The sequence below is a fragment of the Amphiura filiformis genome, chromosome 1 (assembly GCF_039555335.1).
Source record: "Amphiura filiformis chromosome 1, Afil_fr2py, whole genome shotgun sequence".
NCBI classification, from domain to species: Eukaryota; Metazoa; Echinodermata; class Ophiuroidea; order Amphilepidida; family Amphiuridae; genus Amphiura; species Amphiura filiformis.
This window is the reverse complement of record NC_092628.1, coordinates 92,862,621-92,885,229: the sequence shown is the minus strand read 5'-3', so window position 1 is coordinate 92,885,229 and position 22,609 is coordinate 92,862,621. Positions and strand designations below refer to the sequence as shown.

General features: G+C 35.7%; 1 pseudogene; it reads right to left on the bottom strand.

Moving 5' to 3' along the window:
• LOC140164381 (ATP-binding cassette sub-family C member 9-like) overlaps positions 1 to 18,677 on the bottom strand; it is a 30,834-nt pseudogene extending 12,157 nt beyond the window's left edge.
• Positions 18,678 to 22,609: the final 3,932 nt, after the last annotated feature.

Genomic DNA, 22,609 nt, shown 5'->3' with positions numbered 1-22,609 from the left:
TCACTATGCTGTCACCTAGCCCATCACTTTGGGCTTGTAAGTGAACATCAAAGACAAGCCTACATGGTTCCCATCTCTGCTTCTAATGGGTAACAGAGTCCTGACTTTTGGAAACCAACTAACTTACGTCAGCTAGCTGAAGCAAGGTCATCAAACATTCAAGTGCCTGGTATAGGACTGGTGGATTTTGTAATGTCAGAGAGGGGTTGTCATGGTCCCATATACTGATATACTAGGCACTGAACAAGTGCTAGCATGGCCATGAGGTCTATGAGAAAAGTTTCCCGATTTGGAGTATAACTTTCCTGTCTTTCCAGATCAAGTGCACCCCCTTTCGAGAGCGTCTACTTACACTTATTATGAATATAATATAATGCACAACTTGAACCAAATCATAATTCATGACATGCCTATCTAAGGCGAAAATCTGACTATGTATATGATACAGGAATCGAACACCATTACAACACATAGGAGAGAAGAAAGCAATGAAAACTTACCTTGAACACGTGATGAATATCTTTTGAAGGAAATAATACAGAACAGAAACAGGGGCTATAACTAGAAGAAACGATGGTGCAACAATGACGTTAACCACTAGAGCCGCACCGCAACCAAGTATGAAGTTCACCAATCCATTAATGGTCATGATCAATTTCTTAAAGGAAATAATAACATGTAAATATTCGAGTTTGCCTATATACAATTAGCATTTTCAAATATCCTTCTTCTATATATGATATTGTGAACTATTATATTTGGGAGTAATTGGGGTGTATACGTATAATGATTTGAAATATTACCATGTCAATAGTTTGTGTATCTGCAGAAAATCTATTCATAATACGTCCCAGAGGTGTTGTGTCAAAAAATCTGAAGAAGGAAAAAGTCATAATAATTATATGAAATCGATCGTCAATGTGATTAAACACTGATGAAATTGAAAAGTTTTCACTATTGGCTCTCTTTCCACAGTGCACTGTTTACATACTTATGTCTGCTACCATAATCCATTATTTGCTTCCTCCACACAGTAGCATCTCTACAGGACGCAGTCACTTCTCGCCGCATCACGCGCTTATACAGGCTGAGTCAAAAAGAAGTAAACTCATGTTTGAGGGGCTGTAACTAGAGATCTGTAAAGAATCTGCTAAAAATGAAAACATCATCAAAAAGAGCAAATTCTACAGGTTTAAATGAAAAAAGAATTGCTGCAATGGCTCTCAGCAAACTCAAGTTATACTCATTTGAATACAACCACCCAATTTTGTAGCTGCACACGGTTTCATTTCACAAGTACATAATTATTGTATTAATGGGTAAGGCGCGATATTTAAATGCAAATAAAGTTACGAGGCAGGTGTGGTTTCGATAAATAATTCCTACATGTTAAAGGGTTCTTTTAAATTTGAATTTTGCCTATATTATAATGAAATGGACCAAATGACAACATGGCACCACAATTTACGCACGGGAGCGCACGTTTCTGTCGACGAAATATCATGAAACTCAGCGTCTTTTTTGTCTCCAATTTCCCACAGCTAATCGGATAAGGAGCAGTATATAAGAATGTGAAGTTGTGAACAAGCTCAATGTGCATGGGCCACTAAGGAACAAACAACCGGAAGCTTCAGGCAGATCACAAACTGCTAGATCACAAGTGAACATTGATAGAGACATGTGTTACAGCAAGATCCTGAGATCAGCTCAAGACGGCAAGACGCAATCCTTTACCCAACATTCCCAATCAAGTTTCTGCCGGATCCTTCGTATTGGTATCTCTACAAACTACGGTACCGTCATGGACTTCATCCTGGGGACGCTGTTTGTAATTAATTAAAAAGCAAAAGTTATCAATTCAACAATACTTTGTTGATTCGAAATTGAAGTGGATGAAAATCAATCAGCCGTGTGCAGCTATAAAAATGGGTGGTAATATTCAAATGAGTATAACTTTAGTTTGCTGTAAGCAATTGCAACAATTCCTTTTTTTTATTTAGATGTCTAACATTTGCTCTTTCCAATGATATTTTAATTTTTAGTAGATTCCTTACAGATCTCTAGTTATAGCCCCTCAAACATGAGTTTACTTCTTTTTGACTCAGCCTGTATAAGTAAACGCTGACGATTTTTCTTTTTTTATTTAGGTCTGAACCAACATAGTGAAAATTAGAGATTGCGAGTTCTTACGTCAAGGTTAACTGCTACGCGTACGCTAAATTGCAATCAATTGAAATAAATATAGACCAACAATATGCACAAAATACAAAGAAAAAACAGATTGAATAAGATACCTCATAGGTGCTTTAATTACAGTTCTCAGCATAGATAAATGTAGCGTTTTAGATGCATAGTAGATACCAACAACAAGGAACATGACCGACAAAATGTCATCAAGATACCAGCTGCTTCGAGTCCCGCATATCCACCTATGTAGTAACCTAGTGGCTTTGGATCCGACACCTGATATTTACAAAACCAAGAAACAATAATGAGAGAGTGAACTTTCTATAATAATACTTACAATTACCAGTTTAGTTTCAATAAACAACGAGAAAATAATTTAAAAAAAAAGGATCGGTAGTCTTAAAGTTAGGGTTAGGTTTTAGGGTTGGGTTTTAAATAAGAGTTAGTGTATACTGTAACTTTCGGACTGGTTGCCTCTGTGACCTATAGCAAGAGACTGCGGACCTTAGGACTAGCAGATGTATATCAAATGTACAGGAAAATGTACAGTATAAAGGTATCGTCTCGTTACTTGCATTTAAATAATCGTGCTCTAGCTTTTCAGGCTTCTGGAAATTACTTTTGTTGTCTGTCAGAGCCCTTCAATTAATAAGAAAGGGTTTGAGTATTTACTTACATTTTGTAGGCCCGCCTCGGACCATGCAGACAACCAAAAATTTGTCGCTACAGTAAAGGCTGGTGCAATCAAATAGAAAACGATGAGGGGAACACAGGGCCAACCAAGAGATTTGAGGTAATAAAGGTAGACAGAGAGTTTCACAGAGCCTCGCTCAATCTCTTCTTCTTGAATTAGTTGACTTTGGTCATCTGTTAAGGGTATTTGAAACGAGAACGATTGTATTAGCAGCTATAGAATTCATGTGCAAAATGCGATAAGTTTGAGCAGACTAAAATAGTACTTTATGTGTCTTATAATAGTTAATTGAACATGTTGAATATATTCACATAACTGGCAGAGAAATGCTGATATTAGCTCGATCACTATTTGTGGGGTTAAAAGGATTTTGCTTGTCATGAACTGATGTTAATTGTTTGTAAAATGAGCCCTATTAAATTTATCATTTTTTTTCAAACAATTTATAAAATCCCGAAAAAAAACTCAATAAAAACAAATCAACAAACAAAAATATATTTAAAATAAAACAAACATGCAACCAAGAAAACCATGTCAACTGGGGCCTTTTTTGACCAAATGAAAATTAAACTTGCAATAGATTAAAACAAGGCTCACGGCACATTGAACATCATACCACAGACATAGGCTACCTGAGAACTTGGGCCTTTTGTGACCACATGAGAAATAAATTAGTAACATCAAACCACAAACATGCCAAAAAAGGTATAATTAAGCATACTCCAAATTCTCTTAGCATGTCACATTATTCGTCTAGGCCTAAGGATCACAAAAATGTTGAAATTAAAGTTGCTCCGATTTGCGTAAAAATGGATGCAAACTGTTCCCCAAGTTTAAAGGATACAGGGAAAGAATAGTTTTTACTATCTGCGATATGAAGTTCAGAAGATAGATGGTAAATAAATACAAATGCCATTGAATCCTATGGAAACTTACATATCTTTACATATATATAAAATTATCTTTTTCTGAAACCTCTCAGCTTGGCGAACAATTTGCTTGAACATTAATGAAAATTGGAGTAACTTTGACAATTGACCCATACACAAGCAATCCGACTTTAGAGCTTTTATGTCCCCATAACTTACATTTCTGAGATTCGTAGAGCCAGACACATAACTTGACATATGGCCCCGTGATTGTGTACCGATAACCTGCAATGTACCGTCGGTCCACGATTGGGGGTATGGTAGCACCGTCTCAGGCCCCATTATGCAGTCATGTCTACAGCAGAATTCACCACGACCTTTGCAGGACTTAAACCCCATTAAACCAAGATAAACCTCATTGAAAACAGCTCAACTATGTTAAATCAGAGATGTGTCTCATAGCCCTGGTTAAATCCATAAACATATGTTTCTGATTTACCTGTGCGATATTTCAATGTGCTGTGATGAAATAGGTATTATAATTTCAGTTGGATGCACCATTACAAAGCAAACGAACAGTAACAATACTGAGCGTGGCCTTTGTGTCCGAAATGAGAACAATAGTCTGCTTATTGTTATCCAGCCATGTTGATGGTACAACTATTGGTTGGAGCTATCGCGAGTCAGCTGTTGAGCACAATTTGCCATTGAAATTACACGTCCGACTGTTATGAAATTTTGAAAGACTCTCTTCGGGAAAACAGCTCGACAACAGCTTTCCCGTGACATTTTTTACTTCAAATTGTAGTATGTTAAGGATGAACATTATAATTCACATGTGAGCTTCTATGGCTATTATTGGGTGAAGGATTTTCCCACCAGTCCACTAACTAGTCCATTGCCTATACCTACAGTACAGTGAGTGAGCTAGAGGTCAATCATCAATTGGAGCGCTGTGTGTGCACTGAATAGGAAAAACGGACAGTAACTGCATAATGCCATGACTGGCTACGCCACTGTTATCACCTCTAGTGTTGTATAATGTTATTTGCACATTTATTAATACTAATGACCTTCACCTTATTTGCATATTCTTTGTATTTAAAAACTATATTGTTATCTACAAACCTTTGTTGACCAGGCCAACGGAATCTAAATATAAAAACAGATTTGGTGTTATAATAACATCTTGGTTAAAATCACAAAAACAACATCTTTTGCCTCAATTTATTTGGAACACACTATAGAAAAAATCCATCATTTGACTTATGCCATTTGTTTTTTAATCTGGTTTTTGGCCTGATTTTGGGAATTATCGAATTATCTCCTCAGGTTGATTTTGATCCCTTTGTTGGATGCAGTAGAACTTTTTTTTGTAGACCACCGAAATAAAACAAAATTCATATTAAAGCATAATTATTCCTCTTTATGTTACAGGTTTAAAATATCTCATTTTGAAATTTCACAGTCTTTCTAAAATAATTCGCCTCCAAATGTTTATAAGCGCTGGAGATTTGAAACCAGATAAAATATAAATGAAAAAATAGTTTAGAGCGAGTAATGAGCTCACCAATGTCTTCATAAATGTATAAATAAAGTTTTGTGACGACAGACTGAGGACAGAGACAGAATTATGTTTTTCTGGGGGGAGACTTCACGTGAACTTATGTGCGCAATCATTTAGCACATTTTAGGACACAACTTTCACCTCATCTTTTGTTACAACTGTTCAAGGTACATGTGCTTTAAACTTCGTCACTCGGTAGATTCTTTTGTTTTTAATCGACTATAAACATACCATCACCCTTAAAAGATTCCTGTCGTTTCAGGCGACCTTCCTCTGCAATCTTCCGCTTTGATATTTGCCTTCGTAGCGCCACACGCTCACGTTTGGTCTCCATTTCCGCCTCTCGTTCTGTATCGGTATCTGATTCGGCAACAGCGGTTAAGGCCTGCTTGAACCCGCTATAAAGTTCTGGCTCCGTTTCCTGAATGTCATCAAACGTACCTTCATGGGCTATTTTTCCATTTTTCATAACCAATATCTAGAATATAAATCAAAATGAATCTGAATATGGAGATTCGAAATGCATCAACTTTGTCAGTGTGACGTCATTGTCAGCCATATTGTGGGTAAGTCAATAGTTACACGCGTAAACCTAGAGTAGATAACACAGATTCGCAACCATGACAATAACGAGTTCTTGACTAGTAGCTAATTTGCATGGGCCGTTGAGAGTTTTTGGGTTGGGGAGGGACAAAGGTAGCCTCGTCCTATGTTTTAATCAAGTGTACCTAATTATTCAATTAGGTAGGCCTGCTTCTAAGAGACACAATACAAACTAATTATTCAAGATGTGTTTTAGGAATCGTTTATCGTTTAATATACTCTTTACTATACATATTTTAAATATAATATGTATAAACGTTTACGTACTATATGCGTAATATATTCAGTTTAGCACTGATAATATTTTAATATTGAAAAATACATATATTCTAAATTAGAGCCCTGTATAGTTTGATCGTTCCATCCAAATAATTGAAATATAAATGCCGACCTTTGATGCATTTTAATTTTGTTGAAATGTCCAAAAAGAAAGAAAATGGGGCCAGGCAGTGTTTCTAAATACAAACATGTATTTCTTTCTCTTGCTCAAAATTTATTAACCTGTCCAAGATTTTCTTGATCTGACCAGGTTTTTCTTGACCTGACCAAGATTATCTGACAAAAAAAAAAGTGCAGTGATTTATAGTGCGCTACGCACAGGCACAATGCCTAGACATTGATCCACAAGCCTCAGCACACTTTACAGGTTGTCGCTGATCACTACGGCCCACATCATTCCATAAACCATTTAACAACAACACATGGACTTTGCTGCTTCAAGAGCGCACACCCTTGACTTTCCACAAATAACCATCGCAACCAGGATCACGGGTTACAACGAGACAATTAGCAGTAAGTTCCTTGTCCAGGGGAATTTCAAGTTAACTCAATTTTCACGAGAGCGTACTTTACCACCACCAGGGTTCGAACCCGCAACCTCTCGCACCATAGTCGATCGTCTTATCGATTGAGCTAACTTGACTGCTGATCCAAGATTATCTTGCCCTGTCCATATTGCTATAATCGACAGTTGATCAGACTTTGAACAAAACAAATACAATGGACAATGGAACAAAAAAACAGGGCTAGATGTGTATTGTTGGATAAATTATACTACATATTCTAGGTCTTAATTCCATCCATATCTACCTGGTCAGCTTGTTGAAGAAACTGTAGTTGATGAGTGACTAGGATAACAGTGACCTTCTTCTTCAGTAACATTCCAACTAGTGCCTGCTGAAATACGTGAGCGCCGACGTGAACGTCAAGGGCTGACAGTGGATCGTCCTGAACAACAAATAACAATGGTTGATAACGAACTTATGACTTACTGTATACTAAAATACAACTGCGTCTTTTCGAGAGGGTCTTTAGACATCGATACCGTGAAAAGTTAGCATTGGTCCAGTGCATTGAAAAACACCGAAACTTTACATCGAATTTGCAATTATTTTCATAAATTAATGTATATATTTTGTACTCACAAGGATAACAATATCTTTGTCAGAATATACCGCTCTTGCCACGCTGACACGTTGTTTTTGTCCGCCACTGAGATTAATTCCTTTCTCTCCTATTTCTGTTTTATCTCCTCCGGGTAAAATATCAATGTCTTGTTTTAAGGCGCAAACATCCAACACTTTCTTATATCTTGTAAGTGGAGCAGTGGGGAAAAGAATTAGAAAGTTAGTTACATCGTTTTCAGCCCATGAGAGAGATTTTCATTTTGTTCAGAACATCGATATCTTGGTCAATACTAAAATGATCATTTTGTGGCACAACCTGATCCTCTCAGGTGAGAGTCGGAAATATTGAAAATTGAACTACTACGATTATTAAGGTTATTATTTATTTTAAACTGTTGTGATTTGGTAGTTCACAGCATCTTACGAATGGTAGTGAGTTTTGGCAAAAACTGCATTGCTCAATTCATAGCGAGCGTGTAGAAGAATTAAAATATCACATATATACTTTTATAGGTGCTGCGGTTACGTTGTAAAGAGGGCTGAAACAACAACACTTTTGTAAAACGTACATAACTCATTAACAACAATGAATTAAGCAAGTTTGCAAAGTATACGATTTGTAGAATGAACTTTTGCAAAACATCAAGGTGTTAATTTTCAATAATATATTGATCTAGATAATCAAAATCGATTTTTAGGTTGCTTCGACCAACAATACCTCGTCTACCCTTAACTCGCTCAGTACCTACACTTACTAATATTGAATCCCAGGTCCCTTAAATACTTAGTTGCAAAGTTATGAACCTTTTGTATGTCCATTTCTGTATGTTCTTTATTGTTTTTCTCCTCAATTTTTGCCTTAATCGCAGATTCATTATTGCCGACTTTAGCCTGATTCGATCAGATCTTGTCTCATTTATTGTTCTTGGAACTTCTTTCCAAAATAAATGGACGGAGATAATGGTCACAAGTTTATTAAGATGTGATCGTTTTTGTATTTTCAATAAAAGCTCCATCGAATAATAACTGGTTTAATTTATAAATTCGCAGTAAACATACTTACCTTCGACTATCTAAGGTTTGTCCAAACAAAATATTGTCCTTTAGTGATGCGTTTACCAACCACGCTTTCTGGCCCGCGTAAGCAATAGAATTACGGGAACTAAATGCAGATATATTAAACGGGATTAGTTAATCTTATTAAGTTTTAGGCTTTCTGGTTTACAGAGCAAACGTAAGGATAACATCCCAGCAAACACAAAAACGTTTTAAAAACGTTTTAAATAAGTTATATTATGGCTATTGGTTTAGGTAAAAACGTTTTAATAACATTAAAATGTCGGGTTATATAAAAGTCATGATAACGTTTTAAAACGTTTTGTATGAAAACACACTACAACAATATTTTTAAATGTTTTCAAAAAATGTTATTGTAAACTATTTTGCAAACATTTTTGCCAAATATTGTGTCAATACTTAAATAACATTATGTTAAAATGTTTGAACCCAGCAAACACAGAAATGTTCTTAAAATGTTTTTTCAAAACCTATTAATAACATTTAAATGTCGGGTTATATAAAGGTCATGAAAACGTTTTTAAAACGTTGTTGAAAATATTTTGGGCAAACATTTTTCGCAAAATATTTTTTCAACCCCCAAATAACACTCTGTTTAGAATGTTTTGTATCAAGTTTTCAAGAATGTTTTTGGAATGTTATTAAAACGTTTTTATACCCTTTATATAACCCGACATTTAAACGTTTTCTGTAAAACATTTTTGTTTGCTGAGCAGTAGATTATCAAAAATGTTTGTTAAGGTTATGAAACGTTTTATACTCTTAATATACCCTTTATATAACCCGGCATTTAAACGTTTTCTGACAACCTTTTATAACCTTTTGCGAATGATGTCGAAAACGTTTTGTGTTTGCTGGGATACACCAATCTAATGTGAAATCTCTTGATGTAAAGTGTCGCAGGTACACAATGTTCTATGTTGATGAGATAATTAGGTTTCATCTATACAGCTAAAAACATAAAACATTCGAAATTCAACAAACATAGCTGTTACGTTATTATTTTGAATTTTCCCCCCAAGCTACTCTAATAACGACCAGGATGAACACAATCTGGAATCGATCGTAAGACCTTTAAAAAGATGGTACAATACCTGTTAAACCGAACACTTCCATCCAGTGTGGTCATCTCACCAAGAATAGCTGATACTAATGATGATTTACCACTACCAACTGATCCAACAATCATGGTTAACTTGCCTTTAAAGTAAAATAATGAGAGACACAGAGGATACGTGCATTTATTTAAAATTAAACATATACAGGGTGTAACAATAAAATTTATACAATTGCATTTTGACTGCTCAGGAAAAAACTAAAAGAGTTATTGCACAAATGTTATATGCAATACAATCAGTAATATCTTGGCTGAAAGAAGACGTTTAGTTGGTCTCTTTACTAGCTTGGGTTCATAAGTTATGTCCGATTAATTAAATCGTCCAGAAAACGTGTTGGGCCACTTTTGCCATGTTTGCGCATATCAAATTTGAACCGCGTAGATATGCTTATCGTGCATTAAACATCAACTTAACTGACACAAAATAATTATAAGTGGTGTTTCGTCATATAATTAACATGAACTTAATTATAATATGATATTTATTTAAAATCTACAAATGAAGTCATGAAATTTCTTTCAAATTATCTTATAAATAAAGTAATTTCTCATACCCCTGAGATACCATTGGCAAATCTGAGAACAGTTTTTCCATCCATAAGTACAAAACAATAAAATTTTGAAATTAAGTTTAGCTGGGCTAAGTTCTAACTGTTCTGGGGCGACCACTATTGCCAGCATTTCTGTTAACAAAATTCCACATATTTCTTATAGTTATATGTAATTGTATGCCTTGATGGAAGACGTGAGTTTGGAAAATGAGCTTTAAACAATCTTATGGTTTCTGCTTGACTCCCTGTGCTACCGAATGTCACAACCATAAAAATACGCTCTTCCAACGTGAATCGGGGTTGAAGTTGTTGAGCTGCAGCCACGATTTCTAGTAAGGAGATATTCTATTATGTAATCATTTCTACCACTTCAAATACTCAATACCCCATTGTTTAAAACTACCTATCATAAGAGCACATCCAACTGGTCCATGGTTCAATTCTATTCAGTCGCTTTTGTAACACTTAGACAAAAGTGGCCCAAGCGTTTTTAAGACTAGGTTACATAATTGGCAATATCTTCACTTTTATACCATGGATTTTATTAGAACAAAGCTTATCTGGTGGCTACGGAAAGTATCTTGATATATATATAAATATCAAACCAAAAATGAGCGGCATACTTGTGTCATTCTATTTTCAAAATTGTACAAATTTTATTGTTACACCCTGTATGAGAAAGGGTTCAATTGAGTGCAACGACTTCTAAAAGTAACAATGCAAGTTATTTTCAGAATGCATGGACATTGTTTTTCCTAGAATGTGGCAGAAATGTCTGCCAAAACTTGCTGCTCCCGTCACTATTATATCAAAATTAAATTACCAGCCTGCTCACTAGTCCGAGGTTGCTCAGTCTGATATTCTCCAATACACTGGGGTGTCGATATCAGATTTGAGATCATTTACACGTGACAATTCGAGGTTTTTGGAGCCCATGTTTTCTATAACTTAATCTTTCAAATATATATCTAGAATGGTAAAATCCTAAAGTACGCATTCTAAACTACAATCCAAATACTATTTGGCACATTTTCGGTCTGTCATTACTAAGAAAACCCAACACGTAACGCGGAAGTGGAGACAAGATGGCGACCTTTGACGAAATTCGAACTCGGTGTACCATAGAAAATCATCCGAATGGTCATGAAATATTAATTTCGATAATTTATGGAATCGGTGCAATTTCGGAATGGTGGTTTTAACAACAAAACAAAAATATGACGATGGACGAAGGAAGTGAAGGAAATTGCACCAACAAAGAAATAAACAACAGAATGCAACATTTTAACAGATTTACGACGTACATACCTGCCGGGATCTCCACATTGATGTCTGACAACACAGGAAGAGCATTTTCCCAATCCCATGTAAAACTGCCACCGGTTATCTAATGCATATCAGATGAAAAACATCAAACAAAACCGAATTCAAATGTATAGAATTTTGTGTGCTTTAAACCGACAAAACCGACGTCAATATACAAATAATTACTATCTTGGTTTTTAGTTTTGAGTTACAAAATATAATTTGATTTAATCTGATCAACGAATAAATTGAACAATAATTTGATTTCATCTGATTTACGAATTCCTCATCGTGAACGGCAATTTTTTACCTTGACTGCAAGATGATCTGGTAGAGGTGGGCTGAAAGAATTTAAACTGGTTTCATTATCTGCCGAATCTTCCATCGCTCTATATGATCTTTGTTTATTATTAGGCAGAAGCATAGCATTGTCGTATTGTTCATCTTCGTTATCCGTATGCTTTAAAACAATGAAAATTGCATTCATGTGGTTCAGTCGAGTACAGATGACTCACCGTTTACTTTTGTTAACACTTGTCGTAAATTTACTCAAATTAGACGTTTACCACGACAGAGCTTAAATGATTGTTTGATTGATTGATTGATTGATTGATTGATTGATTGATTGATTGATTGATTGATTGATTGATTGATAATGATTGCAAAATTCGGATTTTTAGTGGGAAAAGTGTGAATATGGAAATACGTTGACACGAATTACCTCTTCGTAATCACAGCTAGAACCAGCTCTCTCAACATATTCAACATCGTCGCGTTCAGGAACCCATTTCTTTCCTCTTGTACATTCTTCAACATCTGGGGCAGTTAGAAAGGCTTGAAGACGCGACGTACTTATGACGCCATTGACAAACAGGAATATTGTTATAGGAAACAAGAACAATGGTACTCCTAGCAAATTGAAAAGTGCTAAAGACGAAAATGCCACATCTGGAGTCAAGTCTTTCTTTTCAATCAATGTGTAAGTCCCAAATGACTGTAAAGATATAAAGATCGGTTACAAAAGTGGTGGAATAAACAAACAAACAAACAACAAGGTTTATCGCGCATACACACATGGCAACAGCATTATGCTACAGTCACAAACGTCTACATTTGACAAAAAATTGCCTCACTCCAAGGTCATTTGATATAACCGATTCGACATCTGGGATAGCCACTGGCCAAACTGGTAAATTGGTTATCTCAGGAATAGGGAAAGAATTCTTTTGAAAATTAAAGCTGTCAAGAAAAAATGATTAAAACTGTAAGGGCACTGTAGCGTAATATTATTCTCAATTTTAGTCAAATTTGTAATTTAGAAGAACTTGTGGATGTGATCTCTACTAAATTGGTTATCTGCGAAGGAACACACAAAGGCGAAACGTAGTTTGCAATCAAATATAAATATGCGAAAATAGGACCCTTGTTATTTATCACTAATTATATTTTTTTTTAAATAGATGTAAATAGTTGTGCCAGTTTCAGATATATTACACAGGATTCTTTTCTGCTTAACATAGAATTTATATTTCAAAATTATAGGTGCTTCGACTTATGGGCAAGAATAACACTTCATATACGCATAGTGTCAAGTTAACATTTGAATGTGGGTATTATATCTGACGTGGTATATCAGAAGGGGACACTTTTGGGCAGAATCGTAAATGGAGAAATAGCAAAAAATCTGCCCGGGTGATTTTTTCTCAATTTGGGTTTGTTGCCAATTTGTGATGTTAATAAAGTTTAAAATATTGTCTGAATATATACCTCGCTTAGGAAAGTCCGATTACATTGGAGAAAACGGCGTTGCGGAGCAAAATATCTAGTATTTAAAATAATTTTATGTGAAACACTCAAAATTGATAACCTGCCCCAAATTGTCTCTTTTTGATATACCACGTCACATTTCATATTAGTACCCACATTCAAATGTTAACTTGACACTATGCGTATATGATGTGTTACTCATGCCCATAGTCGGAGTACCTATAATTTTGAAATACCGTAGAAACCCGTCTATAAGGAATAGTAGCGACTGTGATGATAGCATATTTCACGCTAGCGCCCTCCACAATATTATATCATTATGGAATTTGAGCAAATCATTTACCGACACAAGCAGGTACACAATGTATTATTTTATCTTTATTTCGCATCTCACGAGCATAGCTCACTTGGCAAGGCATAAGACTTTGGTTCTTTAGATCGGAAGATGGTGAGTTCGAGCCTCATCACGGTCACACAAACTTTTATAAACAAAATATTGTTCAAACTTTTCATTTATATTTTCTTGCATTTTCTAAAGACTCCTTTCGTGATCATTTTTTTTTCATATTTAGTTTAATTTATTCTATTGTTTTTCTTTTATTGTTTCTTTTCTTTGTCTTTTTTTCTTGTTTAATTTAATTTTATCTTTATTTTTGCTTTGATTCATATAATATTGGCAGGATAAGGAGAGGGGAACTAACGACCCATTCAGTGATTTGCTCATCCGGACGATCGTAAAAATCATCAAAATTCACCTTTGTCATTGTCATAGATGTGGTAACATAGCCTGCTAGTGGTTCAGCAGAAAACCGTGTGACACATAATATACATTTGGCTACATTTTATTATACGATAAATACGAATTTATTAAACATGGTAACAAATATTCTCTAGCAGATCGGTTATACGATGGAACTGGTAGGCATAGGCCTATTATAAATTCGGGATATTAAATATCTTCCTGACGAGACAGATCTGCGCGTGTGGTCAAAGACGATTCCTTACTAGCCACAGACCGTCCGCTGGAATTAGTTGAACATGAACCATTCGCTATGGCTGTTGGTCGGAACTCTCATCTCTCCACATCGATTGTGACCTATAATCCCCGACATTGCCCTTATGAACTCACATCCTCCTGCCTTATTCCAATACGCTGGCGAACCTACGTAATAATCGGATTAACTACCATAGCAATAGGTGAAAACAATGTTTGAATATACCGCGTTATAAACTGATACGTTCAGGCGGTACCTCTTCATTGAACCATATCATGCTGCACCTGTAAGATTAGTATCTTTGAAAAGACCAGTATTGTATTCAATCTATGATTGCAGACATACACAGTACAGGTGATGAGTGTAACCTGCTTGTAGCGCAGCGCGATATGTTCAAAATTGTTTTCACCTATTGCTATGGTAATTAATCCGATTAATTACGTAACTTCACCAGCGTATAATGGCCGAATAAATTCTGACCATCACTTGGCTTGTTGGATTCGTCTATACTACAATTCGCTGTCGAAGTGACGTAATAATCGCAATAACTACCATCAAGCAGATTGCACTAATCACCCGCGTATGTCACCAAACATAGATTGAATACCACTCTTTTCATAAATACTAATCTTACATGGCGAGTGATTAGCATTTCTTTGACAACTATGGTTCAATGCATAGGTGCCACGTGAACGATGAAGTGCAGGGCTATATATTCGAAATTGTATTCATCAATTGCTATGGGAGTTAATCCGATTAATTACGTCACATCGACAGCGAATAGCCTATGAGTATGGGTTCAAGTGGAACAAAAAATAGCGTATGTCCATTGCTAGCTATGGTAATTAATCATGTTAGTGTTTACATCACTACTTCGGTGAAGACAAGAGAAGTGTGCCTTCTCTACCAACGCCTGTGATATAACACGTGCAAGCGAAACAAAATTGAATGACCAGAATAGTTTCCTTTGTCAGATGAATTGATTGAAGTTTTTGAAGACACTCTATTCTTGATGGGACAATAGATTCAAATATGGAATAATTATTATTCCTCATCTATTTTTTTATTGAAAAACTGCAATTGTGGCAACAGAACAATATTTATTTTGATTTCATTTCAAGTAGAAACAAAATCGTGCTTAAGCCAAAAACGCACCCTACCTACCATTCCTCAAGAATTGGGATGGCACAAAGGTGCAACATAGGTTTTTATTGCAAAGACGAGGACAGACAAGTAGTTACAACACATCTGTCTAACCGTGGGTTTCGCTATTATTTAGAATAAATGCTTTACTAGTGGCAAAAAACTATTAAAAAAATTAAAAAAATAAAAAATAAACACCTAAATTTAAAAGTAGAAAGGTAGATTTGAAGAAAGATAAAAAGAACATGTCAAAAAGTTAAAATTAAACGAGAATGAAAAAACGGAACTGGTGCCCGGACCATGCTCTCTTCAGCATGTCTTCAGTTCCAAAGTCTGACGCTCTATCAATTGAGCCATACGATCCTGATATACGAAACAGTCGTTATTATGTCAATACAATTGATTGGTGTTACAACATACTTAGATGGAATGCATAGCCACCCAGTGCCAGTATATATTTGCTCAAACTCCAAATACAAAAAGCAACCAATTTTACTGAGGGCGTTTCTTAGGTATATCCTTGTAGACGGGGTTTTACGGTATAAGTTCTATGTTAAATAGAAAAGAAGTCTGTATAATATATCTGAAACTGGCACAACTATTTTTGTAAAGTATAATGTGTTACTTACGATAAGCGTTACCATTAAGGGCGTAGCTTCCGTCAGAAAACCTGTGCAAATTAAATGGGAAGTGGTCAGTGAAGTCCTTTTACTGGGTGTGTTTAATTATGTAATGCAATGTTTTATTCTTTTATCCATTCTCCATTTATCATATAAGGAAAACATCAAAAAACACTGCCAACCGGTGGCTCAGTTTCACTTAGGATTGGCTGAGGCAGCAGCATTTTAATAAAAATATCCCACGGGGATTTTAGCATTATTTTCACATTAAAAACATTCTTGGTGTATGAACATTAATACATGGTACAAGTATAAACAAGCGGGGAATTTTATGTCAGTCAGCCGGGGGGAAATCGAGAGCCTGATCACCCTCCCCTCCAATATCAAAGAGAAATATATGACACTGCTGCTTTATAATACGTACCTGTCAATCCATACAAAAAGTTGATTTTGAACATCGTCCTTAATTCCAAGTTACGAACTTTTTCAATAACGTTACAGAATAGATCTTCCCAACCGTACAGTTTGAGTAGCTTTATTCCCTGAAGAACTTCATTTGAATCTTTCAGACGTTGATCAGAGTATTTCTTTATGTTCGTAAGGAATAAAGATTGTAATATTGTTAAACAGAAGTGTCGTAGTAATAAACATGATAAAGCACTTTTATCAAAGGCCCCTTCATCAGCATCACTGTCACCCAAAGACCAAAATGTCTTTGAAAACCACATTCTCTATCAGTCCTTGGATATTATGTCAAAAACAAAGACCACTTATTTTTTGAACTAGAATAGAAACTCACATCCAGCATTAGCCTGATTTGAGAACTAATTGTAACTTCATTAACCAATTAGTGATGAGTATTCTGAAAAGCCTAAATATATAGCCATACATACCAATGTTTGTTTTTCGAGATTTGACATGGCGCTGCCAACAAACATTTGAGCTGGAACCACGAATATGAAGACGCAAGCTCCGAGTATAGCAGCAGTTCCCATTTCGAGATAAAGCAAGAATAAAGTAAGGATTACCTACAAATATATAAGGAAAACAACATCAGTAACTGACGTAACTTTACTTTTTATCATTTGAGTAAAATAATGTCAACTAGAGCTAATTGCGCATACACATATACGCGACCTTAGCAATAGCTAATTAACTAGGCCTATGGCTAATTAGCCCAGCTATCTAGCATGCATGCATGTATTAAGGCATATAAACAGCCAGCAGTAGTATAATATATGCTGATTTTACTGACAGGTCTTTTTTGAAATGCACTGTAATTTGAAATTGACCATAGGGACAATGGGAGCAAGGTTAATTTGTTAGCTCACCTATAGCATATGTGAGTTCAAAAGGTCCAGCAGTTTGGTGTAATTCATTGGAATATACATGTATAACTAGAAGTTTGTAGTATCAAATAATTAGGCCAAGTAAAATAAAAACATGTTTCAAGTCCGGGTTTTTGTAAAAAGGAGGAAGAGGGGCTTTTATTTTATATTTTCATGGCAAAATCTGTGTGAATACCCATAATTTGAGCTGTTTTAGCATACACAATAATGCCTGGAAAAGGAGGAGGCCTCTTTTTATTTTTGTTCTGAGGATATAGGCCGGCCCCTCTAATTTTCATAAAACCTTCCAAAAGTGTTTCTTGTATATTAGCAAGGCTATAGAAATATTTCTGCTTTCTAGATATATTTTTTGAAAAGTAATAACTGAATAAATATATAATTGAAGAAACCTCAAAAAAGGAAGCGGGAGGGTACGTGAAACATGTTTAATTTTTATTTGGCCTTATAATTATTAATTATATTACATAATTATTTTCCATAGTTGTGAAATCATTTTGTTAACCAAAAATTATTCAATATTCATGTAAATATTTCTGTGCAACTTTGGTCATGCGCTATTAGAGTGCGACTTCCTAAGGTATTTTTCTACATACCGGAAGTAATATCTGCATGACCTTTGACCCCAATTACCTTTGACCCCAATGGATGAATACAATGTGTAATGTTATCATGCTATATTATAATTTGTGGAATGACTTAGCATTTTTAGTAACAGAACAGAAAATCACATCAGCCATAATGACCTTCGTATGACCTTTGACCTCAAGGCTAATGCATGTGTCAAGTGACATCATCTTGCTGTGTAATTCGTGTAAGGAGTAGCAGTTTTAGTAAAAATAACAGGAAATAACATTTTCGGCCATAATGACCTTTCCATAACCTTTGACCTTGAGTTGGTCACGTGACATTTGTGCCACCAGCTATTGGTCCTGATGACCAAGTAACATTGTTGTACCATATATATTTGCGACAGCAGCAGCATTTTAGGGTATTTGGTCATATACCGGAAGTATCCCTTAATGACCTTTGACCCCAATTCTGGACAATAACTTTTAGACACTGGGTATAGCTGATGCATGTACCCAAGTGCCATCATCGTGCTGTATAATTTATGGAAGAAGTAGCATTTTTAGTGAAATCACGTTTTTGGCCATTGACCGGAAGTGGATGACCTTTGACCTGAAGTTGATCATGTTTCATTTGTCCCCCACCCAATGGTCCTAATGACCAACTATGGTCAACATGGCTCAAAGCATATGGCTACGGTGGCTCATTATAAGATTGACAGAAAGAAAGAAAGAAAGAAACAAAGAACAGACCTTAGCAATTTTGCAAATTGCTAAGGAACAATACTAATCCCAGGTGTTCATAACGCTTGTAGAGTAACGGATTGTCAACACTACCGCAAACGCATGAAATGAAAACATGTGTTAATATTATTATTATTATTATTAAACATTTGTATGCTATTATAAAACACTTGAACACATGAAAATGTTCATTTTTTATATTTATTAAAAATATGTTAACGTGTTCATGTGTTAATATCTTAACACTTCTGTGAAACTTAACATGCGGGTTAAACTATGTCATCTCTTTAAAATGTATACATAGCATTATAATAATGTGCAGGTCAGAAAGCCTTAACTTAGAGTTGAGGCCTTTTGTTAAAATGCAATTTCCTCTATTGAGATGTGGCTAAGTAGAATTGTGCTATATTTGCATTCTGCAATATGAAGTTTCGTTATGGTTTGAAGAATCTGTGGGTGTTGAGGTTGCTAAAAACTGAGTTAAGGCTTTCTGGTTCACAATTGTCGAACAGTCTTGTATAACTTACTTGAATTGGAGTGGTTAAGAGTGTGTTAATCGACATAAACATACTAAACAGATTCACAGCATCAGTGGACATGTGATTTGTTATTTGACCCATCGTCATTAGGCCTCCAGTTGTAGCGTAAGTAGACAGTCGCAGCGATTTCTCGTACACAGTAGTCTAGAAGCAAAGAATCGATCATTATAATAATTATACTGAATTTAAAATTTCATTGATTAAACTTATTAATATTTATGAGTGTTTAATTTATGGTGACTGAATTTTCATGATCGATTATTCTAACCTGTATTGCGGAGCGAACGTGGATTCCTTCAACGATAGCCCAATATTCGAATGTTTGATAGCATACGCTTTGTAAGATAGTAGCCACAAATGTTACGCCAATTAAAAAGAAACCATTCTTAAACATGTCCGATGTTGAGACAAAACCTGGCAATTGGTCCTGAAAAGTGAAAGGCAAAATATTGAAACAAGTAAGAAAAGCAACTAAAAACAGTTTGTCTCAGATGTGTGATGTGCCCTGCGTAATTTAATTTAATTATTTAACTTTGTTTACAAGCTGAAAGTATTTCATGAGATGGGAAACCCCCTTGTACTTGCAAGATAATGGTGTGGAAAATCATTTTGGAATTCCCCCCAAATTATTGAAAACAAAGTCAGATCTATGTTTGGAACTTGGAAATCCCCAGTTCAGTGTATTGCACCATAGAAAAAAACCCAGGATGTGATGTAATGAGAAATGTTAATGTGTATAATTAATCTTGGGAAATCCCAAGCTTGCATCATCTGTGAAGATGTGAATGAAGTGATGGTTTATTAATAGATGATGGGTTTTGCATGAGTTATGGTATAACAAGCTGGAGGCTTGAGTTTGGACTTTACAGAATGTCATGGGAGATTGTGAAACTCCACATGTGTGTGATGGTCTTCGTGCTTCAAAAAAGAAGTACATTTTAACCAGTTTACGTAGCCAATAATTCAGCTAATTTTAATACAGCAACGAATGAGATTGCGAGCACATAATGCACGTGCTCTTCCTAATCTGTCGAATTGCTGGAGTTTGCTGGGTTTATGAAAACCACACATCTGTCAAATACAGCGGAGCTGTGTTAAAGAAACCTGTTCCCTGGAGAAAGAGCGATTGGTGAAAGAAACACCATTTTTGGAGAAAGCAGCGCAAGGAGATAAGTGATTGGAGAAAGCAGCATCATTTTCGTGTGAGGATTTCATACGCAAAGGATACTTATAAAAGCAAGTGTACAATGGACTTCGCTGATATTTGCAGGACATCAGTCGTCCAGAACGTTGCAAGAACTCTAGGATCACCAACAAGAAGACCGCTGGTTAAGTACTGATAGAATAAAACTGATTGTGTGATTTTTTGTGTATGCAATATTGTTGTTATATATCCCATAGCAAAAAGAAAAGGTATCGGTATAGTTCCGGCTACTATACGGGATAGTATCCGGTAGGTATTCTGGAGCTATCCGAAAGTATCTGCTAGCAGATACTAGTTGGATACTAGTATCGGTATAGTGGTACTATTCCGATACTATCCCGATACTAGTATCTGATACTATAGTATCGGAATAGTATCCGCTTTCAGCTGGCGCCAATCCATGTCACATGACTAATTAGAATAACTGCCATATCGGCTTGGAGCCAAATTGCTATACAGTCAAGGAATGAGTTCCTCTGATTCAAAGGATAATATATACTGTTGTACAAGGAATTGTACAGTGTGTTCTATTTCTGGGCTTCACAATACAGGTATGATTGTATTGGGTGACAGTTTTGAACAGAACTTTTATTTTATCTAAATTTAGTATAAGCTTAAGAACATCGTACAATGTACGCTATATCAAACCACAGAGTATGTTGAATTCTGCACCCAAGACAAAATGGTGCTCAATGCATGCAATAAATGTGAATGTGTATATTATATGTTTTAGCATGCAATTGAGCATTCATAGTGTACATTTTCAATTGCTTTTTGCCACAAATTTCAATGCTGCATGTATGTACATCAATAATCAATTGCTACACATTTCACATTTAATGTATGTACAACTATAATCATTTGAAATTTTCCAGTGACCTTGTCCATATACCATGTAAATCTCTGGACATATCTCTATGACCATATTTGGGCAAAACAATTTACATGCAAAACAAATAGTATCAGGAACTATCCCGATACTAGTATCAGGTACTATCCCGATACTAGTATCGGGCACTATTCCGATACTATTTATCAGTGTCTCCCAGTAACAGTATCGGATACTATCCCGATACTACATGTCCATATATGGACAAAAAATTTGCATGTGAAACATATCCGGATACTATACCGATACTAATATCCCACTAGGTAGCGGGTACTATTCCGGTATTAGTATCAGATACTATCCCGATACCTATTATATTTTGATATGGACCAATCATACTTTGTTTTCAGTTAAAGACTTAGATTTTGTTAGCTTAATCAAACAGTGTATTTGTGTTATGCATTCGTGTGAGTTCGGGTAAAAGGTGATTTTGGCTTTGAGTCGAGTACGACTCGTAATAGATGTCAAACTTGGGATATGATCACTATACACCAAATGGTTCTAGGACAGCTAAGGTGAAAGGGGTTCTAGGAAATTACAAAAAAAAACGAAAGGTTTTTTCTGCTCTTTACAGAGCCCTTTTTCTAAGGCTCTACGTGCAGGACAGCTTAAGAACCTATTTTATACTTACGTATTGTGCACAATATACATTGGCTTAGGAGAATTTTCAACATGGGGGGTGAAAATTGAAAAACAAATTGGCCCCCCTCGGAATCATTGAGCTTTTTTAAATACCTACCTCTTTAGTTGTCCCATATGCCATATCTGTAACATACGCGACGATAGGATCCAGAGCTAATGGCCCCACAAAGCTTAGAAGATCGGTAACAATTTTGAAAAAGAACGAACCCAGCATTCTCCACCCATGAACTTTGAAGTAAACTTTCCAAAGTGAAGGTAACTGGCCCCGTTTTATAGCATTTTCCTGTGTAGAAAATAACAAGAGATGCAAAGTACCTTCACTACACATAGACCTACAGTAACGGAGCCTCTGAGATGAGTTGAAATGTAATTTGCGAAGATGCGATAGATCTGGATACCATGCAGAAGAACTCAGCGATTACGGAGCTACGTGATATTCAGATACATTTATTAGACGATCGACGTTCATTTCTTAACGACTAGGCCTGCATCGTATGGAGTTGCATTAAACATTCCATAATTATAACAACGTCGTATTGCATATTAACGTGTTGCATATTTAAGTGCATATGTCGGGATGGGTTGGGCCGTTTATTCCGACAAGGTGTACACAGCTCAACAGTTGAGTAAAAATAATTACTCACAACTCATGTTGAGTAATTTTTACTCACGATTTGTTGAGTTGTGAACTTTTTACTCAATGTTACGGTTACGATTACGATACGGGCTACGGATTAGGGTTAGAAATAAGGCTATATGCTTAGGGTTATGCTCC